At 42.8% G+C, this 27035-nt stretch overlaps 1 protein-coding gene and 1 long non-coding RNA gene across 5 annotated transcripts in view; both read right to left on the bottom strand.

Annotated features, from left to right (window-relative positions):
* Nucleotides 1–27035, bottom strand: part of LOC130377568 (lysine-specific demethylase 2A-like) — an 80888-nt gene that overhangs the window by 14816 nt on the left and 39037 nt on the right. The gene's annotated exons all lie outside the window — the stretch shown is intronic.
* LOC130377592 (uncharacterized) lies at nucleotides 1522–27031 on the bottom strand. Its single transcript, XR_008894276.1, has 2 exons — nucleotides 22772–27031; nucleotides 1522–21463 (listed from the first exon to the last, which is right to left on the bottom strand). It is a non-coding gene; the product is annotated as an uncharacterized LOC130377592 (long non-coding RNA).

Genomic DNA, 27035 nt, shown 5'->3' with positions numbered 1-27035 from the left:
GTTCTCCATCAACGCCTCAGAGGTTCCTGAGTCTCCTAGCAACGTTGACGCTGGGTGCCTGCTCAAGCAGCCCTGTCTGACCTGTTTTTGTTCGATTTTTTTACATATACTATTTTAATCCAGATAATTTTTCCACAAATCTTGTGGAATCGTTAGATTAGCTGTACAGTTTTAGGCAGTTCTCATTTTCACTATGTAATTGCTTTGATTTAGTTTAATTTGATTCCTTTTGCGCTGCATGCTTAGTCGCGCATACACTTTCAAATTATGCATTGATCACAGTGGCATTAAATTAGGCTGAAGCGAAGCTGACAGTGTTTTCCGGGACTGACAGCGGAATAATTTCATCGTTGCTGTTGCCGTGCTGCTGACAAGGACATCTAATCATCAGATTGGTTGATCATCAGCTGAGTTGGTTGGCCGGAACAGGAGCGCTTGGCGTGATACCCGCTCCATCTCCAACCCACACATTAACTGGGCCTGTTGATTGTGTTGGGTGGGGACTTTGTGTTGTTGGTCATGAAGACCTTAAGTTACACTGCCTCTGAACTGTTGCGATTTTCCTCCTATGCCACCAGCGGGAATTGGCCTATCCCATCGGAAACCATACATTCATCGCGGCTCTGGTTGCATCTCCCGGTGCGCCACTAAAACCGACCCTTCCATGCCCAGTGTCTGCAAATGGCCCTCCACTCAGCATAGCACCTTCCGGCAACAACTGTCCAGGGAAACATCACACTCAAAACCTAGCAGATCGGTGCCATCCTATGCCCTCCTTTCCCGCACATCACCGGCCTCGGACCGCCTTCAAGCTGGAGACGGTTACACTTCCAGCCTATGGCCTAACGTGCATGCTGCACATCAGCCGCAGTATCGTGACATTGAATTATTATGGATTATTACACGGGTCTTCTCGATGCCATGGAATGCTCCGTTCACTTGCATGGGCTAGTGAATTATATTATACAATTCACCGTTGCAAAGTATAATTGACCGCTGTCAAGGAAAAGTTTTTTGCCTCTAATGACGTCTTTAGTAGCACTCTGCAAGTAGTCCGGTAACTTGTCAAGCCCAGCGTCTTCGGTTGCTACGCGACGTCAACGTCTTTGGCGGACTATTTCACTGCTGATCATCACTACGAATGCTGGTAACGAATAAATTGTATAAAGACACACCATGTGAAGTAGCCATGTAATAAGCGGGATAATGTATAGAACGTCGCCGGTCATTATCGAAAATAATCCCCTTCAGGGCGAAGCAAGACACCTTCGCTGCGAGTCGGTGTCCTGTTCGCCCTGTCGGGGCTTATTTTCCAGATAATGACCGGCGTTCTATACATTATCCCTTACTTATTACACGGCTCTTCTCAATGCTGTAGACTGCTCCATTCACTTGCATGAGCCTTCCCAACGTTCAGCTGTCAATTATTTTTGTTTATTACACGGCTCTTCTCAATGCAGTGGAATGCTCACGTCCAGCATATTTGACCGCTGTGAAGGAAAGTGGATTTTTTGCCTCTGATTCACGTCATCTGTATCACTCTGCAGTCCGGTAACTTATCAACCCCAGCGTATTCGGTTGCTAAGCGACGTCAACGACTTTGGCAAACTATTTCTCTGCTGATCAACGCTACGAATGATGACAAATACATTGGATAAAGACACACTGTGTAAAGTTATTTTGTCGTTTTGCCAAGTAGCCATTACTAGTAATACCAATGCTCTTTTGCTGGGATAATGAGGCATCAGACAATCAAGTCATTTTAGCCTGAAAATACATAGGTAAAAAGCACCAAAGCAGGTTGCTAGTACCATGGACAGTATCAGAACGATTACCTCTTGAACTAAATGGATGTGGTAGGCTACACCACGGGATGCATCTGCAGACCACTGCCAAATAAATAAAGGTAAGACGCGATATTTATTGCTTAAGATTTTCTGGTGCTGATGCGAGGACTTTTGTGTTTTTTGCACTCAATTACAGACGCTTTTATCCAAAGCGACTTACATCGGTTAACACACACATTGACACACCGATGGCAAAGTCAACCATGGAAGGCGACAGCAAGCTCGTCAGGAGCAGTTGGGGTTAAGTGTCTTGTTTACACAAAGTGACTTTTGGTCATTCTTGCTTTGCTTGAATTCTGGAATAATTGTGGGGGGGAGTGCATGAGTTTTGGTCAGAATTCTGATTTAGGCTAGATTGAATGGAATGCATGTTGTGAATTGAGAACATCCAGCTCATGATGTGATACAGCGTTCAGCTGTGCAAGAAATATTTTTTTCTTTTTCAATCTTGACGACTTTTGTAGTGCTGTGCAGCGTTGCCACAGTTACCTTGAAAAAGTAATCGGATTACTGATTACTAGTTACTCCTTAAAATAGTAACCAAGTTACTTTATTGATTACTTGATTTTAAAAGTAACTAAGTTAGATTACAAGTTACTTTAACACCCCCTGCCGCCTCAAAATAAAAAATTACAACTGGTTTTGCCAATACTAACTTTTTGTGTCAAGGTCGACACTCGCCTCTGATAGAAGTCTTTGGAGACTTATGCTTCACACGCACACGCAATCTCACACAAACAGACAGACAGACACATACACACCACTCCATCGCTCTTAACACCAATCGGTGACTTTGATGAGTAACTTTAATTTGATTACTGGTTTGGCAATAGTAACGCGTTAGATTACTCGTTACTGAAATAAGTGGTCAGAGGCCAGTAACGCGTTACTAAGTAACGCGTTACTGGCATCCCTGGTGCTGTGTAGCCACACGTTTGCCCCTTCTGAACTTAAACACGCAGTTAATTTCCTTTCCTAGCTCCTCTTGTTTATGTTGGTTGCTTAGCCATGTCATGTCACGTTGTCAACATTGGATACATGGAGCAGAACATAGTGGGTCACATGTCCGATGCTTTTTGGAAACGTTTTCTTTATAAATCGTGCCAGACAGATTTTGCATACATTTTATTCCTTAGTAATTAGCTACATGGGTATGCCGTCTTTCAGAATCTTTCATTACCGGCACTATAGAGAGAAAAAAAGAGTGCATCCTCATTGTACCCATCACTTCTGAAATGCACTTCAGAATGCGTCTCTGTCCCCATTTCAAACCAAACTGACGCCCATGATAGCAAACAAGACATTTATTCTTAATGATTTATTTAACTTCCATATACTTGATCTGCTATGTATCATTGAAACCAGGTTAAATGTCAGTGAGTCCATGTCCTTATTCTAGCTTTGAAATTAACATGCTTGCTTTCAACCGTTCTCACCCAGTGTTGTTTGTTGTGATCTACCGTCCACCTAAATGTGACAAGGATTTCTTAAGTGACTTTACCGATCTCCTAGCTGGGCTTATGCCAAAATATGATGGGGTGCTCATTGTCGGAGACTTTAATATCCATTTTTGCTGCAATGCTATGCCAATGGTCAAAGATTTTTTAAGTGATATTGAATCCTTTAATCACGTACAATCTATTACGGATCCTACACATAGGCATGGACATACACTAGATCTTGTTCTTTCATGTGGTATTCCTGTTAATAACATCAATGTATGCCCTGCAACCTTTTCTGATCATATGCCTATTATCTTTGAGATCCCCTTCCCCAGTAGAGTTAAACTCCCTACCGAGCGCTTAGTTGCCGCGCGATTAAACCTTTAACTGCAACTGAATTTTCAGCAGCTTTCAACGTTGCTGAAGCCTATTCAAGCACTCCGACTAACGGAGTAGGTGAGTCAATCTATGAAGAAAAAGGGCTTAACCCCAAAAAAATTGATACAAAAGGTTTTTCAATGGATTCTAGTAGTATTTGGTGTGCTGAATAACATACTAAAAGTATACCAAAATATACCTCCCAGAAAGCCCTCATTTCCAAGATGGCGGCCGAAATGGCGGCGGGGAGCTTGAAATGGCTATATCTCAAATTGAAAAAATGTTGCAAAGGAATTTTCTAGGAAAATACACCTTCCGGAAAGGCTTCATTTTCAAGATCGCCTCCAAAATGGTGGCCGGCCAAGCTTAAAATGGCTATATATATCAATAGAAAAAGATTATTCGAATGATTTTTCACTTGATTCTGGTACCTGCAAATATTCTTGTGAACATACTAACAATCTAGGAAAATATACCTCCCAGAAAGGCTTCATTTTCATAATGGCGTCCAAAATGGCGGCCGGGAGCTTAGAATGGCTATGGCCGTTTCTCAATTCGCGTACTTGTGCGTGCTCGTGTTCTCGTGGACTCGTGAAACGTCATCAGTCGTTGCCCGAGCACTGTTCCAATTCGAAGCACGCATCAAGCGAGTACTGTCGTAAAACCCGGAAGTATTCTTGATGCGTGCTCGATCTCGCCGTTTCACCGAGCATGCATCGGAGGTGGCTCGTGTGTACTTGCAACCGCTATAAATCCTAGAATGCATTTCGCACTCGCAGCAGTACGATGGCGGACAATAAGGAGAAGACGCACAACTGTAGCTTAAGTTACTCTTAACTTATATAGAGGCTGGGATTTTGTTTGATATCATTTGTTGATATTGTTCAGTAGTATATGCCTAAATGAGGCCGTAGCACAGTTAACGGACGAGCAGAGGTGGTGACGTCATCGAGTCCGTTGCTGTTCCAAATGCAGGTACGTACTCGCGTGCTCGCAAGTCTGTGCTTGAAGTACGGACTTGCCAAGTCCGTACTTGCAAGTCATCGAGTCTGTAGTACGCGTGCTAGGAATTGAGAAACGGCCTATATCTCAAATGGAAAATGTTACAAAAGAATGTTTCAACTGATTCTGGTACCTCTATACATTAATAACGTGCGACAAATCTATGTAAATATAACTGTTAGAAAGGCATCATTTTCAAAATGACTGCCTGTAAGCTTACATTGGTTAAATGGTTAAAATTGGTTACTATTCAAACTAGAAAGGTGGTGTTGGTGTTGAACAACATAAATGCCACACTTATTGTGGTCTTTATTCATCATCTTCGGGCTCCTCTGGAAGAAACTTGTTACGTGGATTGTCACATTCCTTAAAGGGGTAGTTCGGAATTTTGGACATAGGGCCTGATTCCCAACTGAGCATTGGTATTCTTTATCACTGGAGACAGTTTCCAACACATTTCATTCAGTCCTTCTAGTTGCAGAGTTCGCTCGTGCTAGGCTAGCGCACGGCAACGGGCAATGCTAGCCTGCTATTAAAAACACCAACTCCACAGTACACCCGAGGTAAATCAATTATAACGCCAGACTATAGATTTAAATGTCTGTGTTGATAGAATAATGTTAGAAATAAAACTAACCTTGCATCGCATGAATCATTGAGGGACTACTTTCTCAGCAGAAGCGGAACTATGCGCCGGTTAGTTTTGTAACCGAATCACGACCGAAGAACGTAAACAGAGAAGCGTGGGACAGAAGCGAAATTGAAGGACTAGGCAACATGGTGGTTCAGTGTGCTTTTAGAAATTGTAGAAATAAACGCTACAGATGAGCACCACAAAGTTTCCACCAATTTCCAGTGCAAGATCCAGAAAGGACTCAACTGTGGCCTGTTGCTGCTGGCTTGGACATCAAAACACCGGCTCGTACATGTACGGTTCGTTGGATACAATAAATTCCTCATAATCGTCTTCAAAAGCAGATGCATCGCTAAGTCCTCCAAACGTGGCCATATCTTGTTAATTGAATACGCTAATAGAATTCCTTCGTTCACTGTACTCTGCGTTTGTAGCAATGACAGCGGCAGGTAAACACTAGAGCCGGTAACCTAGGTATCAGTCCGCCGCTGCCGTAGCCTACTACCAGGAATATAACACTGCTGCTGAGACCCAGCAATTCCCTCAAAATGCAATGCAATGCAAGGTTGGTTTTATTTCTAACATTATTCTATAAACAGACATTTAAATGTATAGTCTGTCGTTATAATTGATTTACCTCGGGTGTACTGTGGAGTGGGTAACACTGTTTTTAATAGCAGGCTAGCATTGCCCGTTGACGTGCGCTAGCCTAGCACGAGCAAACTCTGCAACTAGAAGGACTGAATGAAATGTGTTGAAAACTGTCTCCAGTGATAAAGAAGACCAAAGCACACTTGGGAATCAGGCCCTATGTCCAAAATTCCGAACTACCCCTTTAAGCTGACATGGTCCACAGACAGTAGTACAAGGTAGTCCATATTTTCTGCAAGAGCAGCGGAGTGTCTTACAGGAAGTGGTACAGTCATAATGAATGACGTTCAAGAGACTGTCTGGAGCAACATTCATTGTTGACATGAGTTGGACAAATCTATTGTCCTGCAGGCTCCACCCCCAGTTCAGGGCATCCATACCATATTCTGTTCCCATCCAGACCATGACCAGGTAGTATGCTCTACGACAGTGAAATTTGGTCGCAGATTCAGTTGGTGGCAGACGTTCAGGCGTTACAGTTGATTAAGCTGAGACAACCTTCTTGCTGAAAATGTTGTATTGCATTGCTGCAAGGGAATCTGTGCACTTTCCACCAAAGAGGACAGCCATTACTTGGCACCCAAGGTCATCGATCACCTCTGTGGTCTGGTTTGGGACAATGAATGCATTGGCACAAGATCGAAGGACAGGATCCCCTTTTACAAGCTTCTGGAAAGCAGTCTTTTTGCCAACCCCGAAGATCCGAGAAGTTGTGTCACAGCCAGTGAGAGCATGGATGAACATCAACTGAGAACACACATCGGGCCCTATCTTGCATCCGGCGCAAGTGACTTAGTAACTGGCGCATGTGTCGTTGCTAGTTTACAACTGGCGCAGAGCGTTCTTTTCCCACCACCGCCACTCGCCGGTAAATTAGGGATTGATCATGCGCCCCAAGGGGCGGTTCGGCGGAAGGAGGAGGCGTGTTCTGGCGCAAACGGTATTTTGCCTTTTCTGAATACCATTGCGCTACTGACCAGGAAATACCTGGTTTAAATTCAGTGGCGCGTTGTTCAGATGCTATTTTAAGGGCGCATGCATACATGCGCATGCGATGCATACGGATTGCTTGTGCACCTCACGCATACACTTTGCTTCTCCCATCTACCTATCCACACATTCTTGGTAAATTATTTGGGAAAGAACAGCTGATGCAGCGGTAATAAGTTGTACTTTTAAATCAATGCATCTGCAAACACCGCACAGCAAACACATATTTTCTTGACAGAGACATCGTGTAGGCCTACATGCCCATAACTTTTAGGATTGATGAGTATTTGATCGTGAAAAACATTGTTTTACCGCGAGTGAGTGTTAAAAAGAATGAATGAATGCGGGCGCGCGTGTGTGCTCTGTTTAAACACACGCAAACTAAACACGTAACGCATAATACAATCAATGGCAATGTCTATTACCACGGGGACACATGCATATTAGGATAGCATACAATACTGATAAGAAATAATGTTTATAATGTATTGCGTATATCATTAAATAGAACCACAGTTACCGCATATCATATGTTATATCATATACGTTTTCTTTGCCGAAATTTATTTGAGGACTCAGTATTTCTGAAGTTGTGGAAGAAAACCCCTTATTCCATGTGTGAATTAGGCCATATTATTTGGCAATAAACTGAGCCATTTGCAGTTTGAAATTCATGTGCATCTGTCTCATCGGAGACTGCAGACGCGCTGTCAAAATATCAACTCGTCCGATTCAAATGCGCTCATGGCTCTTAAAGGGGATGGGAGCTGGCACTCTCATTGGTTTGTTGGACGTTACGCCCAAACCACACCTACGGGTAACTAGGCTGCTTCAGACCAACCCTTTTGACACTTGCGCCGCGACGCAAGTGTCATTTATCCGCCTGTAAAATAGCGATAGCGCCGTAGAACCGCCCACAAAGCTACTTGCGCTTTGCGCTTCCCACTTAAAATAGGGCCCATCATGTCCAAGTACTACTTTTAAATGGTTTACGGCATACACTTTAAAACTGCCATCAGCTTTTGACTTGTCTGATCTGAAATAAACGCCCTTACTATCTCTCTGTGCATAGTGAAGTAGTAAGACAAGGAGATCTGTATCTTCTCCAATCAGCGTAGTGGTGTGAAGAAGAGATGATTCCACTGCGGCCCTTACGATGTCTACATCAGCATCTCCAATTGAATTGACCACAGTGCAACCCCTTTCTTTCAGTTCATCGCTTATCATTTGGATCAGCCTCGGTTTATTCAGATCTCTTGACAGGAACTCCTCCTTACCTGAGAACTCTGTCTCAGCAGGGAAGTTGACAATGGGATGAATATTGTTTCCTCTTCTTTGATGTGTGTTGTCTTTAATGGATGGCCCATCCCCACAGCCATCGAACACAATGGTGGTAGCTGAGCCATAATGTTGGATGGTGAAGTCTGCATATGACTGCGCAATTTTACCGTAGCTTTGTCCGTGCTTCCATGGTATTCGGTGAAGGAGTGAACCTCCATCAAGAACATAATGATCTGTTTCTGGTACAGTATCTAGGATTGCATCACTTGCATGATCACAGATTGCGTGTACAAGTTGTGGTTTATCAGCCTTGCGGAAGATGTTTCCAGCTTCAAAGAGGGCAGGAGGGAAAGGACTGAGTTCGTAACACATAACCTCCTCCAATGATGGCTCTCCAGTTTGGGAGACAATCAGGAAATGTTGAAAAAGAAGTGCAGAATCAATTGTTCAATCAGGAGCAACCTTGATAGACGATTTTTGTCCAAGGGTTATGGCTTTATCTTTTCTACTAAATGAGAATGTGAATGCAGGCTGTCCAATCATTTTGTGCATGATATTGCGTCCAACAGAGTCATAATCATGCACGTTCACTCCGTCCTCAGCAACAACACCTGTAACAACATTCCTTAAAGAAGAGTCTGGAGAGAAAGGTGACCATATAGCAAGTTTTGAAGTGATCTTCTCCAGGTCAGCAGCATCCCTTTTCATCCTTGCCTCTGTTGAGTCCTTGTGCTGTTCTGATGTTGTGTACGTCTGGTTTGTGAACTCCTGCATTGCGGTGTTGTACTCTGATGTTATGCACTTTGACATGGTCCAAAGGGCTCTCTGATTGTCAGTCATTCCACTTCCATGCGTCATACCACCTGTAGTCTTCAATGACCTCATCAATGTCGTCTCGATGACAAGATCTGAGCTGAGGCCTGCCCATGACTGGCTGCTGCGACTGATAACATGAAAACTAGGGCTTTAAAAACTAGGGATTTATCGGCCTGCCGATTTAATCGGCCGATTATAGCCTTTTTGAAAATAATCGGCATCGGCCAAAAAGACGCCGATTACAACCGATTTTTTTTTTAATTTTTTTTTTTATAAATGTTATTGCGCTTAGTATCCTGCAGATTGCGCTCCTACTCGCCTTGCTAACTAACAACTTTAGCTGGAGTAAAAAAGAGGAGATTGAATTTTACCGTACAACATGAAAGCACGCTCGCTCAGGCAGCTGTGCCTGTTTTTCTTTAGGTCCCAGGCCATGTTAATTTGTTATACTGTAGACTCTAACGGTGAGACCATACTGCTCAGCACGCACGTGTTAGTCACTGCTCACGAGCGCAGCACATTGGGAGTTAGTTATTTATTTATTTTATATTTTACATTACACTCATTTTTGACTGTAAATGTATTCTAAAACACTAAAAGGTTCTGCACTCAATTCACATATACGTCAAAAGTGTTTAAAGTATATTTAAGGTATCAAAAACTACGTTTTATATGTTTTTTTTTTTTTTTTTTTTTTTTTTTTTTTTAATCGGCCGATTAAATCGTAATCGTAATTTTTCTCTGAAAATAATCGGCATCGGCACTCAAAAATCAATATCGGTCGGGCCCTAATGAAAACCCATTTGAATTTTCTGAACACATCTGGGTGGTTGATGTGAAGCTGACTCATCTTTTGGACATAAAAGTGTACAGATTTCAAGTACTTGTAATGCCCAGCCGCAGCGAGAATCGGCATGCAGTCAGAAACAGCGCGTAGGTGCAAAAGCCAAGAACCTGTGCGATCTGCCGTTGATGACCTTGATGACCTAGCAACTTCTAACATGTTTTGGTAATTTAGCCACAACTGACTTGTCTTGGATCGACCACACAGTTCCATCTTCCTTTTCCCCAGCTCTTCATTTATTCTAATGAGGGTCTCTGATATAAACACTGTTTCTATTGGCATTTCACCCTTAACTAGTGAGGTATACATAGCTTCAGACTGTTCAACCATTGTTGCGAATCCATGACTTTCATCAATCATCTCTGACACCAGCGGTTAAGACATTTGTCTACAAGAAGATGGCCACGGAATGCTCTCTGAACTGATTTGCCAGTCATGATATGGGCTACTGAATTTTCCCCAGACTACTCCTAGAATGTCCTTAAGTCCTGTGCCATCCATCAGTGTACCAATCGCTCCTAGCAAATTCATAAATGTGTGAAATCCTCCTAGGAGCAGGACAATGGACTTGAGGTGACTACACTGTGGTGAATCTATGATTATCTCTGCTGCTTTCCAGTACAGCGGCTGGTCGAAGGTAACTACTGGGGCAAGGTGGTGCTTGGATGCAAGATCACACATGAACTCCAGTGTTGAAAGAATGCATGTTTTGTCTCCGGAGTTCCTGTCTATCATGGGTAAGTATCTCACTGAAGACTGCCCTGGATGTTCATTTCCCTTGTGCACAATGCGCATCATCCCCTGCCAACTTGGTGTGGCCTGTTTGAAATTGAATGATAACTCCCAAAGCAGATCAACCATCTTGTTAGATTCTGTGAGTCTTGGAAGTTCTTTGAATGTTGTGTCTCTGCAAAAGTGTTTGGCAAAGTGATTATCTATTATCGCAACTTTTGAGCTCTGTACAATATTCAGTTCATTCACTTTGAACCTCGGGATCCTTTGGTTTGTCTTCTGTCCTGGTGTCAAGGCAGCTATCATGCCCATCCAATGAAATGTCCCCTTCCCATCAATTGTTAGAATGTTGTGATCTACATTGTCTGCTGCAAATAAGACGGTTGTGTTCGACACATCAATATCGTTACCAAGCATGTTGGGAGCATTACAATTTGCGGCATTCGCTTCAAACCTCTGCAATTCAGCATAGGAAGAGCAGAATCCCATCTTATTCAACGTATCTAAAATGAACCTAGATCGGTTTAAATGGTGCATTTGCACTGCAAGGCCAATTTGCAAAGGGGCAAGTACAGCTCACGGTCGGGCTGCTTGTACAATTGTCATTATGTCACTTTTTATGAGTTTTGCGGCTGTTTCAAGTAAGCGTCCCTTCTCAGACCTTTCTGTTTCAGGTAAGCGTTCATCCCTGTTTTGTTTTGTGTTGTTGAAGTAGGATCTGAGGATGTCTGATGTTTTCTCTCTTATTGTAACAATACAATCTAAGCCATCTCCTTCTGCAATAAATATGCTATTCTCATACCGTTGCATCAGCAGTGTTTTTAGGTATTGATTACCATATGGGATGGAATCAGCATTAGACAAATACTCTTGCATTTTACACCTAAGTGCATAAACAGTCAGCTGTCCATCATCATTCAATTCAAAGTAAGCACACATTTTTGAGAAGGCTTGTTCTTGGTCCTCATTCTTTGGCCTTCCATCCTTCCTCCGCTTTGGATGACAATCAGGCTGAAATTGCGTGGGAACATCATGGTCACACCGGAAATGTGTGCTACAAGCGTATGATACACGCAGTCTGCAGCCTGTAGATCACTACGATAGTATTCAATTCTACATTTGACTTTTAATGACCACTCATCATTTCGTTTATCACAGCTTTGCAATATAGACTTTGCAAAGTTGTCTGTTTTCACATAACTGTAGTCGGCACTTCCTTCATGGACATTTGTGCCGCAGAAAAGGCAATCAGTTTGGTTATTAAATGGATCTTCAGACTGCCTAGTAGTCCTTTTATTGGTACTGGAATCACTGCTGTGTTTCTTCTGTAAATGTAAATAAATCTGTCGACTATTTGTGTACAATCTGCGGCACTCTGGATGTACTTTCATGCCAGCAGTAAAAACAATACTGTCACCTCTTTTAACACTAGCTTCATTGATTCCATCAGCACCCTTCTGACGAATCTCAACTAAATCACTTCCATCTTCCAATTTGCAAATGGGACAGATGCACTCATCTTGAACCTAGCGATAAAGCAAGGCAAGGTGGAAGCCTTTAAAAAGGCTGTAGTTTGAATGAATCGAATATGCTGCCGCTGCCCAAGTTAGGACTTTACTCGAAGTAAGTCTAATGGCAAATGAACAGAAAATGAGAAGCAGAGCAAGTCTTATAAAGAAGACACTCCCCCTTCCACTGTGTGTGTGTGTGTGTGTGTGTGTGTGTGTGTGTGTTTTAGAGAGAGAGAGAGAGAGAGATTTTCTCGCACAAAGCACGGGAACCTGTCCCTTCCCGCAGTCAAAGCACGGGAACTTGTCTTGCTTCCGCAGTCCAAGCACGAGAACCATGCTCCCCTATTCCATCAGGCAGTCATTTTGAAAATGATGCCTTTCGAGCAGTTATATTTACCTAGATTTGTCTCACGTTCTTTATGTATAGAGGTACCAGAATCAGTTGAACCATTCTTTTGTAACATTTTCCATTTGAGATATAGCCATTCTAAGCTCCCGGTCGCCATTTTGGACGCCATTATGAAAATGAAGCCTTTCTGGGAGGTATATTTTCCTAGATTGTTAGTATGTTCATAAGCATATTTGCAGGTACCAGAATCAAGTGAAAAATCATTCGAATAATCTTTTTCTATTGAGATATATAGCCATTTTAAGCTTGGCCGGCCACCATTTTGGACGCCATCTTGAAAATTAAGCCTTTCCGGAAGGTGTATTTTCCTTGATTTTTAGTATGTTCGTAAGCATATCCAGAGGTACCAGAATCAGTTGAAAATTCCTTTGCAACATTTTTTGAATTTGAGATATAGCCATTTCGGCCGCCATCTTGGAAATGAGGGCTTTCTGGGAGGTATATTTTGGTATACTTTTAGTATGCTATTCAGCACACCAAATACTACTAGAATCCATTGAAAAACCTTTTGTATCAATTTTCTTTCTTTTTTTTCATAGATTGACTCACCTAGAGGTACTGAGGAATTAACCATACTATTATACTGCGCTTCTGAAATTATTTAAGACACTATTGCGCCTTTTAAAACCATGCGTCTTAAAGCTAAACCTCAACCATGGTTAAATGACAACACTCGCACAACCAGGCAAGCATGTAGACGGGCTGAGCGTAAGTGGAAGAAAGATAAATTACAAATGTTCTATGAAATACTTAAAAACAGCCTCTCCATCTAGTAGAAAACTATAAGACAAGAAATTCTAAATACTTTAAGGATATTATATCCAAAAATACTCATAAACCCTGTGTGCTTTTTAACACCATTAACTCTGTTCTGAATGTCCCCCAATCTACATGCACTGATATTTCATCAGATATCAGTGACAAATTCTTAATTTTTTCTGTTGACAAGACTTATGCTATTAGAGCTTCTATCTCTCCCAAACCATGACCCCTTTTTACCTGTCAGCTGCCCAGCAGCTTTTAGCAAGTTTCGTTTTGTTTTAAAGACATTTTTTTATACTACAGGACCTATATCCTATATTCTAAATATCATTAACAGCAGCCTTAACACAGGTATTAGATTAAAGCATGCTATAGTACAACCTCTAACTAAAAACCCCAATCTGGATGCGTCAGTCCTGCCAAATTGTAGACCTATCTCCAAACTTCCATCCCTTTCTAAGGTATTTGAAAAAGTTGTCCTGACACAACTTCAATCTTATCTAGATGCTAAGGGCACTTTTTGAGGTATTCCAATCAGGCTTCAAAGCACTTCACAGCAAAGAAACAGCATTGATAAGGGTTTGTAATGACATCCTATTAGCTACTGATGCTGGTGATTCTGTCACCCTTATTATGCTAGATCTCTCAGCTGCATTTGACACTGTAGACTATAGCTGGGACGACTAGTCGACGTAGTGGACGTAATCGACTTCAAAAATTCATCGACATGAATAATTTGCATCGACGCGTCGCCTCCCCCCCCCCCCCCCACTCTCACTCCAGTCGTGGCGGTAAATATGCACCAGAACGCTAGTCGCCAATCGTTTAAATTCATAACAATGGCGGTGTCACGCCAAATTTGTACCGGGTGCCAAATTTGTACCGGGCACGTCATCAGTTGTCCATTGCCGTTGCTGAACGGACAACTGATTACGTAAGGGTTGTCCGTTGCTGTGCAGGTTTCAAAAAACATTCGCGCTCATGTTGCCAAAGACGAAATTACATAATACAGATAACGGATCGCTAGATAACACTTGTTTTTACTTTATATTTGTATTGTATTTAATTGTTTAATCAAATTTAGCTAGTAAACGGAGTGTTTAAAGCGGGTTTCAAAAAACATTCGCGCTCATGTTGCCAAAGACGAAATAACATAATACAGAAAACGGATCGCTAGATAACACTTGTTTTTGCTTTATATTTGTCCTCATCCTCATCGTCATCCGCTTATCCGGGGTCGGGTCGCGGGGGGAGCAGCTCAAGCAGGGGGCCCCAGACTTCCCTTTCCCGGGCCACATTGACCAGCTCTGAGGCGTTCCCAGGCCAGTGTTGAGATATAATCTCTCCACCTAGTCCTGGGTCTTCCCCGAGGTCTCCTCCCCACTGGACGTGCCTGAAACACCTCCCAAGGAAGGCGCCCAGTGGGCATCCTTACCAGATGCCCGAACCACCTCAGCTGACTCCTTTCTAAGTAAAGGAGCTATGGTTAACGGTCTTGTGTGTTCCAATGGTTTATTAGGTAGACTATCTATTATTATATCTATCTATTATTATTACATTTTTATTTCCTTGATTATAATTTTTTTTTTATTACTGAAAAAAACAAAAAAACAAAAACGGTGTTGCAACACCGAGTAATCAGTGTGGTCTTCAACACCGCTAACACTGGTAATACCGGCAACCCTATGTATCTATAATAGGGATGCACGATATATCGGCAGTGATATCGTTATCGGTCGATGTTAGTCATTTTTTAACATATCGGCATCTGCGCGATAAGTAAAACTGGTCCGATATTAACAGCCGTTATTTATTTCCGTCTAGTTGCTGTTGTGTGTGTTTTTTGCCCATGCGCTGCTTGTTTGGTCATGCGACAGTGTCAGTGACGCAGCCAGAGACGCACGGAGAGGCAGTACAGGAGTGTTTGTCACTTTAACTGAAAATAATCAATGTCGGCGGTTTGGATGGTTTTTACGGTCTCAAATGAAGGTACTCGAATTGCAATATGCAGTAGGGATCGACCGATATATCGGTCGGCCGATATTATCGGCCAATATTCGCGTTTTTTACGTGTATCGGTATCGGCCGATACGCGGCTGATTTTCCCTGATATTTTTTCGCTTTTTTTTTTTAACTTTTTTTACTTGTTCTACCTCACCTGTTTTTAATATTTGTTAAATATTGCTCATCTAATTTTTCTTACTTGTTTTACCTCACCTGTTTTTACTATTTGTTAAATATTGTTTTTTATATTGAAGTTCAATAAATGTTCCTTTTTTTAAATTGAGACTTGTAACATTTGTTATCAGTGTAATTTTTATGATTGAGGGAGCAAAAGCAGTATCGGCTCTAAATATCGGCTCTAAATATCGGTATCGGCGTATCGGAGTATCGGCTAAGGCTGATGAAAAAATATCGGTATCGTATCGGCCCTAAAAAATCTGTATCGGTCGATCCCTAATATGCAGTACTTGCAAAGCCAAAGTAATGCGCGGAGGATGCCGTGTCAAATCATTATATACATTATCGTAGTGAAATACAGTTGTGTTTTATTTGCCGTTCCGTAATCCCATTGAAACGGGAACCGGAACCGAAATCGGCTGGACAGAGAGCGTTTGCCTATCGAGCCCCCTTCCTATGGAATAGGCTGCCATCAGTGATCAGGGACGCTGACTCTGTGGAGCTATTCAAAGGAAAGCTCAAAACGCACCTCTATAATCTTGCATTTGGAGTGTGAAAACGACAGATGCGAAGTGAAGACTACTCTGTTTGCTTGTGCTTTTCTTATTACATTATACATTCCCACAATGTACTTTTCCGTTCTAATTCACTATTCTGTCTGTTCTAGCGTGTTGCGGGTACTGGACTGGATGCCTGGACTCTCCTCATGGATAACCGGCCAGAACCCCATCACCATTTCAATATGATGTGCATGTATTTACCTGTATGTCAATTGTGGCACCCATTGCACTCCTGACCATCCCTGGAAGAAGGGTTCCCCTACACTGCGTTTCTTCTCAAGATTTCTTCCTTGCTGATTCAAGGGAGTTTTTTTCTTGCCCGTGTGGGGGCATGGGTAAAGGGGGGTGTCACAAATATTTGGCCTGTTAAGCCCTTTGAGACTGTAATGGTGATTAAGGGCTATACAAATAAAATTGAATTGAATTTAATTGATATGGTTATATTTGGTTGTAGTCTTTTCGCTCGGTTCTCCGGATCAACAATAGGGCTAGAACTGAGTGAAAAGACTACAACCAACCTCCCTTGATATATTTGATTTAGCCTATTTCACAGATTTGAGTTGAAATTTACTTAAACTTGAAACACTTTTTGTAATTTATTAGACAAGTGTCTGGTTTAAGTTATAAAACCTTACACGAAAGTGCACAAATATTTTGATTTGTGATCTTTATTGTGATTTATGATCCAAACTTTTTCATAGATGCAAGCTGTAAAAGTAGCCTAAAACTAACACTGTTATTAACTTGTGTTTGTTATGGATGCCCTGTAACTTGTTGAAGAAACAATGTATTTCGAAGTTTTGGTAAATAAAGAAAGAAATAACTTTTTCATATTCAGTGTTTATGTGGTACACTCAAAACTAGACCACGATTTCAAGATGTATTCTCTTTTTCGTGAATGTATATGTATAACCGTTGGTCAATAATTGACATTCGTTTTATTTACATTGAGCATTTTTTTTATATAACTTATTATTACGGTATACTTGGAAACGGAAGGGGCGGTACCAAAATGTTTGCGCGGCAGCCCAGACTCCTATGGTTGGGGGGCGTTTCCGCTTCCTCTCCAGACGGATTTCGGAGACCAAGCAAGAGCAGTGCCGCTTCAGTCCTTGTAACCCATGTTACCTGCTTTTCAGGTTTGTACTCCGTGAAACTCACACAAATAACGATTTTCATGAATCTGGATATTTTAGAACAGTTGATAAACTTTGTGTCAAGTTTGATGTCTGTAATATCGAGTTATTAACTGTTGAACTCCTTTGTTGGTTTCGCGCCGAACGGCATTAGCGTGAAATGGCAGTTGGCCCGTTCGCAAAGTATATTATTGTGGAAACACACACTGTAGAGTATGTTTAAGTTTACTTTGGCCCTGAACACCTAACGTACATGTTTAAGAATGTATTTAATGTGATTAAGAGTTCGATGACGTAATGATAAGATATTTTAGAGTAGGCTATAAGAAAAGTGTTGATATGTTTTATAATTAAATGTTTAGTCGGTTTGTTAGACAGGCAAATCCATTGTAGGTCCGACTGTGGTGTAATGTTAATTCCCTAGGGGCTGGTTATTGTCTTGTTATGGTTTATTGTGGTTTAAAGCCAAAATATGTTATTTCTATTATAGGAACAGAACAGTATTTAATTGCATTGTTAGAAAGCTCAAAACAACCAGCGAATAAGCTGAAACAGGAACTTTAACTTTAATGAGGATTTTGATAAAAAGGAGTTCTGTATTGATTTTAAGGTGAACTAAGAGTGGAGAGAAACGGTACATGTGAGCCTTACTTTTTATTGCACTTTTTATGTTTTATTTGCAAAGAGAACTTACAAAGGAATAATAGACAATTTAACAGGCACTTTAACGAGGGAAGAGTTTATATTTATTTATTTATTTATTAATGTGTTATTCATGATAATTGTGAAATGAAGAGACGGATTTCGGAGACCAAGCAAGAGCAGTGCCGCTTCAGTCCTTGTAACCCATGTTACCTGCTTTTCAGGGAGTCCGGTCTCAACTCTATTTGTTACCCCCGTCCTGGCCACTTGGGACCGGTAACAAACTGTGGGGGCTCGTCCGGGATCTCTCCTCTTCACATACATCAGAGGGGCAGATCCAGTGATACCAGAACCGACATCGAGAAGACGAACGCGAGACGACGACGTGACTGTAGACCAGGAGTCAACCTGTGGGTGTCCAGAGTGGGAGGAGAAGGATCTTCACCTTGCCAGGGAGCCGCACAACTGAACCGGGGTCCACGGGGCGTGCGTCATCGGAGAAGCTACGCAATATCATACACCGTAGTGACATTCTATACCACCGAAGCAACGCACCATGGGAACGACACGGAAAGAGCTGGTGTGGAACATCAAACGAGGTTTGTTCAAACTCTCCAGCAATGACCTACACACTGTTGCTAGTGGCCTGTCAACAGAAGTTCATGAAGTCAGCCAATTGAAAGGAGATGAAGAAGGCTGCATAGACTATGTCATCACCTACATGGGGTCTCGGGAGTTGTTAGAGTTTGAGGATGAAGGTATGACTAACTTGTTAATGTTGGATGATTTTGTGTGTAAATTGATTAATGAAAATGTATGTGTTGAGTTGCCTGTTGATAAATGGGGTGATGCTAAAACACACAAGACACATAGTCCTGAGCTACCCACCATCGATGTAGACAACATGTCACAAACTAACCCTCACTCCAACATCACAGTCACACCACAATATCCTCACTCCAACACACACATCCACGCAGCCAGTGGAGGAGCTTAGAAAGATGTATGACGAGGTTGGTGAGCAACTTAGAAAATGTGCAGCCACAGCCAACTCACAGACCCCTGCACCTAACCCCCAAGGTGACTCCATGCCCCAACCACTCCCACACAGGGTATCAGGCACCATGGTTCCCCTGAGAGATCTCCCCTATCTCCAGCGCAGAGAGTTCAAAGTACATGGAGGCCAAATTGGAGACCAGAGCTCTGAGATGAGTTATAGCAGCATCATCAAACAACTCGATGATGGAATAAGAGAGGGCTTTGTGGAGGCAGAGGTTGTACGGGGAGCATTGAGAATCATCAAACCAGGCACCTTCAAAGATATGCTGGTAAATAAAGATGAAATAACTCTCCCTGAACTCAAAGGCTTCCTCAGGTCCCACCTTGGAGAAAAGGCAACAACAGAGATGTTTCAGGAGTTGATGTGTGCCCGGCAGTCTGAACAGGAGTCGCCACAGCAGTTTCTGTACCGCATGATTGGACTTAAACAAAAACTAATTTTCCAATCAAAGCAGAACAATGCAGAGATCTCCTATGAACCCAAGACAATACAAGAAGTATTCCTCCACACTATCTACCAGGGCCTGGGACCAAAGCACACGGAGCTTCGACAGAGATTGAGACCCCTCATCTCCAACAGCCGTGTCACAGATGAGGAAATCCTCGGCCAGGTAATGAGAATACTTAGTGATGAAAATGAGCACCAGCACAGACTTGGCCAACTCCCTCGCCAAAATCCAACACATGCACATAATGCCAAAGTGGAAACCGGAAATTGGCAGGGTAACGACCGGCCACGAGACACAGCTGCGGAGAGTAATAACCCCCCGACCATTCAGCAGCTCAGTGCCCAAGTAGAGGCCCTGACACACATGGTGGCCACTTGAATAGACCAACAGGCAACTAGCATCCAAACAGCTCACTCACCAACACCACCCTCTCGAACCTCGCCTCACCCACTGTCGCACCGTCCTCCTAACTTACCTCCAGACAGACGTCCTCAGTCCCTGCTGAGTCGACCCCCCTTCCAGACAAGGGGAAGAACAGCCCGTTGCCAAAAATGCATTGAACAAGACTTACCGGATTGCAACCACTGCTTTGTCTGCGGAGAGTCAGGACACCGAGCAGTGGGATGTCTAAAGCGGACTACGATTCAGGGAAACGGGGTCAGGTCTCTGCCGAGGGACAGCCAGAGACCAATGCACAACCCCAGTCCCTGCTTGTAAGCCCAAACCCCAAACAGCTCCCAGCACGACCAAAACAAAACACACAACCACCCATACTTACCTGTAATAGTAGCACAAGCTGTAAAATACCCCTAGTTGGTAAGAAAACCCTGCTTAAATGTTCACTCAGTGGATATCCAGTAACCGTGTTGTTTGACAGTGGCTCCCAGGTTAGCTTAATTGATAAAACATGGGCTGATACTTACATTCCCCATCACACAGTGAGGCCGTTACGGGAACTGGTTGATGTAGATTTAAACGTCTATGGAGTAACAGGCCATGCCATCCCCTATAATGGATGGGTAGAGCTCACGGTCAACCTCACAGGGAGTGACGACCCTAATCTCACCATACCAGCCCCCTTCCTAGTCAGCCAGCTGCCAATGCCCCAGCCGTTACTCGGAGCCAATGTAATTGAGGAGATCCTCAAGGGACAAGATGACGCCACAGTGGCCAGTCTCCTACGCGGCGCGTTTGGGTTGGCAGATGAACAAGTGGTTGCCATGGTCAATTACATCCGAGTACCCCCAAAGCCAGATTGTGACCCTGCCACAGTAAGGGTAGGCAAAGACAATATTGTTATTCCAGCTGGGAAAGTAGTTAATGTGTGCTGTCGAGTGCCATGCAACTTCAACACCTCCGACCCCCTTGTCCTGTATGAGCCCACAGAGGAGAACACAGTTTTAGGCCAGCTGAGTGTAGGGGAAGGCCTGCTAGAAATCAATAACCCCCAACGCCCCTATGTCAAAGTGCCCATCTCCAATCACTCAAAGCATGAAATCACCCTGCCAAAAAGAACCACTCTAGGAACCATCCAGCATGTGGCCAAGGTCCTCGAGGCTGACGCACCAGAGTTGAAACAAGTAGGGCCCGCATCAACAGAAGAAGCATCAGCGGAAGTTAACAATGTGGCCTCACCTTCTGAGCCCTGGTCACCGCCTGTCGATATCAGTCACCTTACTACCGAACAACAACATATGGTTAAAGAAGTGCTGTATGCAGAGTCCGGGGCATTCGCTCGTGACAGTAGTGACATTGGGTGTATTCCTTCTCTGAAAATGGAGATCAATGTTAAAGATGACATCCCAACAAATAGAGCCTATGCATCTATCCCCAAGCCACTGTACAAGGAGGTGAAAGAGTATATCCAGGAGTTGTTGGTGAAGGGATGGACCATTAAGTCCCGATCTCCCTATGCTGCCCCTGTCATATGTGTTAGGAAAAAAGATGGCTCATTGCGTCTGTGCATTGACTACCGGCTCCTAAATAACAAAACAGTGGCCGACCGACACCCTCTCCCCCGAATCCAGGATCTCACTGACTCTCTTGGAGGATACAGCTGGTTTTCGATCCTAGACCAGGGCAAGGCGTATCACCAAGGCTTTATCGCCAAAGGTTCAAGATACCTGACTGCATTCACCTATGGCAAGCCGAATTGACATTTATTAACTAAGTTTGACTATCCGGAATTTACATTGTAGATATCAACAACTTCATTCAAGATATCTGTTACGTAGTTGTGACTAGTCGAAACGACAGTTAGAGATATCTGTGACGTAGTTTTGACTAGTCGAAACGATAGTTAGAGATATCTGTAATTCAGTTTTGACTAGGCGAAACTGAATTACAGATATCTGCAATGACTTCACGGAAAACGACATTCAACTCGTCACACATCTTAAATGACAATTGCAGATATCTGTAATTCAGTTTCGCCTAGGCAGAATGAAAGTTAAAGATATCTCAAACGTCATTTGAGTGTTGGGCATTACGTTTTAGATATCCAGAAATACGTAATTTCCCCTTGCCGCCATAATCACAGAAGAAGTGGGTTCATTTCCGAATGGAATAAGAAAGGAGCAGTCATGGCCTTGGCTGTGATTGAAAAGATCACGAGAAAATATGGATCGATGTAATCAGTGAATTGTGTGAATGATGATTGAACGAGGAGCTGCTCCGCTCCCGCTTAAAGTAAACGGTCCTATAATTTGTCATTACAGATATCTGAAACGTCATTACAGATATCTGAAACGTCATTACAGATATCTGAAACGTCATTTCGCCTAGTCAAAACTCGAATTCAAGATATCTATAATTCAGTTTCGCCTAGGCAGAATGAAAGTTAAAGATATCTACAATTGTAGATATCTCTAATCAAAATTCCTTTCAAGATATCTATAACTTGATAATAGATATCAACAACGTCATTTTGACTAGTCGTAACTCCAGTTAGAGATATCTACAACGTCATTTTGACTAGTCGTAACTCCAGTTAGAGATATCTACAACTTCATTTCGCCTAGTCAAAACTTAATTTAAGATATCTGAAAAGGGACATGTAGATATCTTGAATTGAGGTGAATTAAAGATATCTTGAACTGGAATTATGACTAGTCAGAATCAAATTGTAGATATCTCAAACTGGAATTACAGATATCTACAATTCAGTTGCAGATATCCGTAAATCACAAAGTGGATATCCGCAACTGAATTGTAGATATCCGCAATGAGAAACCCCATAGACATGAATGGCGAAAATGACGTAATTTCGCCTAGGAGGAATGTCTTTGTGGATATCTGAAATGACAATTGCGGATAGGAGGAATGTAGTTGAGGATATCCGAAATGTTAGTTTTGACTAGGCGAAACTGAATTGCAGATATCTGCAATGTAAATTCCGGATAGTCAAACTTAGTTAATAAATGACAATTCGGCTTGCCATATTCACCACTCCTTGGGGACTGTATGAGTGGGTCCGGATACCCTTCGGCCTATCAAATGCCCCAGCAGCCTTCCAAAGGAGCATGGAGGAGATGCTCGACACGCTCCGTGACGAATGCTGTATCCCCTATCTGGATGACGTTCTTTGCTTCTCAAGGTCCTTTGAAGAGCATGTGCTAGTCCTGCGCCGAGTCCTTCAAGCCCTTCAACAGCACGGAGTGAAGCTAAAACCAGAAAAGTGTGAGCTACTCCGCAAAGAGGTCAGATATGTTGGACGGCTTGTGTCTGCTGAAGGAGTGAAAGTGGATCCAAAAGACCTTGAAGCAGTGCGGGCACTAAAACACAAAGCACCAAAGACAGTGGGAGAAGTCAGGCAGCTACTGGGATTTCTGAGCTATTATCGAACGTATGTACAAGATTTCTAACGAATAGCAAAGCCCCTATATGATCTGCTAAAGTCAAAAACGGACTCACTGCCACCCACGCTGCAATCCAAGCAACCACGAGGGAAAATAAAAGGTATCCAACAGTCCTCCAGAACCCCAGTAGAGTGGAGAGAAGCACACCAGCAGCCTAGCAAGGGAGCGCTTCTACTGGCCTTTCATGAAAAATGAGATTGAAGATTACATAACCAGAAGATGCCCTTGCATAAAGCAAAAGAAACCAGCCACACATGAAAGAGCACCAATGGGGAGTATCACATCTAACTCACCCCTTGAACTCGTGTGCATCGACTTCCTCCACTTAGAAGCCTGTCGTGGTGGATGTGAGTACATATTGGTCGTGATAGACCACTTCACCAGGTTCGCACAAGCCTACCCCACTCGCAACAAAGCGGGCAAGACAGCTGCTGACAGACTCTTCAACGACTTCATTCCCAGATTTGGATATCCCACCAAGCTTCACCACGACCAGGGTCGAGAATTTGAAAACGAACTGTTCAAATCACTTAGGCAGTTATCTAGTGTTGGCCACTCAAGAACCTCCCCCTATCACCCCCAAGGCAACCCTGCCGAGAGACTAAATCGCACGTTGTTGCAAATGCTACGGACCCTAGGAGAGAAAGAAAAGGAAAATTGGAAAGACCACCTACCTCACGTGCTACATGCCTACAACGCTACAAAGCATGAGGGCACAGGGTTCTCCCCCTACTACCTAATGTATGGCCGTCATCCCCGCCTCCCCGTTGATCTCCTCTTTGGTCTAATAGCAGAGGAAGAAGATGAAACACCAACAGGCTATGCGTAAAAATGGGCAGGAAGGATGATCGAGGCTTATCGAATAGCAAACGCAAACAGCCAACAGTCAAGTGCCAAAGGGAAAGCTCACTATGACAAAAAGAGCAAAGGTGTGACTCTTCAAGCTGGAGACCGAGTCCTGGTACGTAACCTCAATGAGAGGTGGGCCGGGGAAACTCAGGCCATATTGGGAGAAGATAATCTACATTGTGAGAGAGCAGGTTGGGGATAATCCTGTCTACAGAATAAGCCCAGAGACGGGAGGTCGCCCCGTCCGCACCCTACATCGAAACCTGCTGCTCCAAGTAAACGACCTACCGGTAGAGCCTCCTCAAAACAAAGTCACAAATAGGCCCAAGCCACAAAAGAAAACCAAAAAGTTCTCTGAACCCCTGAAGCCCACAGAACAGAGACAGAGTTCTGAGACAAGTGAATCTGAAGAGGAGGGTGTGTCTCATTACTGGCTGCGGGTACCTGTGGAAAGAGTTGAGAGAAACTTACCAAGGTCAAGTGTCACCAGCCCAATTCGAAGCAGACCTGTACCGAGTGGAACTCCGATCAGACAGAGAAACAATGTGGAACTGGAAAGAGAAGTGGAAAATGTCATGGACGAGAGAGATGTCAATAATGAGGAGCCTGATATAAACAGTGAAAGTGAGCAGGACAGGAATCAGTCTCAACAGGACATGGGTCAGGCTCAGTATAACACTGAACAAGAGGAACCTCAAGTGACTCACCAAGAGGAAGGTGCCCCAGAACCGCAGCCTGAACCCCAAGTCGTGCTTAGACAATCAGTAAGAGAAAGGAGACCTGGCTACGTGTTCACATACCCCTCCCTTGGCCAGCCTGCTTACCAGTTACGTCCCACTGTGAACGCAGTTGACATTCAACCAATCCATTGTGGCCACATGTTCTACCACTACCCCTATGCCCATGCATTGCAACCCCCATCTATTATCCCTCCATATCTATACTCACTGATTCATTGTTTCTAAACATTGGGGAGATACTTACATACACATAGATCTAGATCTTACACATCTTGTGAAAAATTTAAATCAGATGTCAGGAGCCATTTTTTTTTGTTGGGGAGTGTGTGGTACACTCAAAACTAGACCACGATTTCTCTTTTTCGTGAATGTATATGTATAACCGTTGGTCAATCATTTACATTCGTTTTATTTACATTGAGCATTTTTTTTTATATAACTTATTATTACGGTATACTTGGAAACGGAAGGGGCGGTACCAAAATGTTTGCGCGGCAGCCCAGACTCCTATGGTTGGGGGGCGTTTCCGCTTCCTCTCCAGACGGATTTCGGAGACCAAGCAAGAGCAGTGCCGCTTCAGTCCTTGTAACCCATGTTACCTGCTTTTCAGGTTTGTACTCCGTGAAACTCACACAAATAACGATTTTCATGAATCTGGATATTTTAGAACAGTTGATAAACTTTGTGTCAAGTTTGATGTCTGTAATATCGAGTTATTAACTGTTGAACTCCTTTGTTGGTTTTGCGCCGAACGGCATTAGCGTGAAATGGCAGTTGGCCCGTTCGCACAGTATATTATTGTGGAAACACACACTGTAGAGTATGTTTAAGTTTACTTTGGCCCTGAACACCTAACGTACATGTTTAAGAATGTATTTAATGTGATTAAGAGTTCGATGACGTAATGATAATATATTTTAGAGTAGGCTATAAGAAAAGTGTTGATATGATGTTTTATAATTAAATGTTTAGTCGGTTTGTTAGACAGGCAAATCCATTGTAGGTCCGACTGTGGTGTAATGTTAATTCCCTAGGGGCTGGTTATTGTCTTGTTATGGTTTATTGTGGTTTAAAGCCAAAATATGTTATTTCTATTATAGGAACAGAACAGTATTTAATTGCATTGTTAGAAAGCTCAAAACAACCAGCGAATAAGCTGAAACAGGAACTTTAACTTTAATGAGGATTTTGATAAAAAAGGAGTTCTGTATTGATTTGAAGGTGAACTAAGAGTGGAGAGAAACGGTACATGTGAGCCTTACTTTTTATTGCACTTTTTATGTTTTATTTGCAAAGATAACTTACAAAGGAATAATAGACAATTTAACAGGCACTTTAACGAGGGAAGAGTTTATATTTATTTATTTATTTATTTATTTATTAATGTGTTATTCATGATAATTGTGAAATAAAGAGACGGATTTCGGAGACCAAGCAAGAGCAGTGCCGCTTCAGTCCTTGTAACCCATGTTACCTGCTTTTCAGGGAGTCCGGTCTCAACTCTATTTGTTACCCCCGTCCTGGCCACTTGGGACCGGTAACATTTACAAGTTCTTCAGTATACAAAATCATCATAGAAACTTGTTTTTATACCAATATCGATATCGGTAAATATTGGTTATCGGCCGTAACAGCAATTTTAATATCGGATATCAGTATCGGTCAAAATTTTCATATCGGTGCATCCCTAATCTATAATGTTTAATATGTAACCCTCTTGTACGTAATGCTTGAATTACTGTATGAGACTGTAATGTGAGCACTGGGAGGGGTGATCATAAATGCTAATGGGGGCCGGGGATGGCCTGTAGATTCAATTTAAGAGCATTGTGATCGGTCAAGGAAGTCACAGATTTTGGGGTTACCTTAGAGATCTGGGCCGGATAAGCCAGTTCTTTGCAAACAAACTCAGGTGATGTCTGTGCAGTGACAATGAAGCCTTGGTCATTCAACCAGCCTTGATCATTCAAATCGATCAGTATTTTTATGAGTGTATGTGAACATGGGTTTTATCCACGATAAAATACAGACCAAAACACTTTGACATCTTTATAAAATGTCTCTTGCTGTCGTGTTAGTCTTACCGCAAACTGCTACAGTGTGCCATTTTCCTACATTACCCAGAATACATTTCATTACCCGCTGTAAACAACATGAGTGCTAGCCTGGCAGCGCTGTCTTTAACTCAGCCAGGGGAGCATTCTAGAACAGTTAATGTAGGATTCTCAGTAGTACTCGCTCTCAGGGAAGGGGTAAAAAGGTC

This window comes from Gadus chalcogrammus, chromosome 3, assembly GCF_026213295.1.
Source record: "Gadus chalcogrammus isolate NIFS_2021 chromosome 3, NIFS_Gcha_1.0, whole genome shotgun sequence".
NCBI classification, from domain to species: Eukaryota; Metazoa; Chordata; class Actinopteri; order Gadiformes; family Gadidae; genus Gadus; species Gadus chalcogrammus.
The sequence above is the reverse complement of the archived record's forward strand: the minus strand, read 5'-3'. Positions and strand labels throughout refer to the sequence as shown.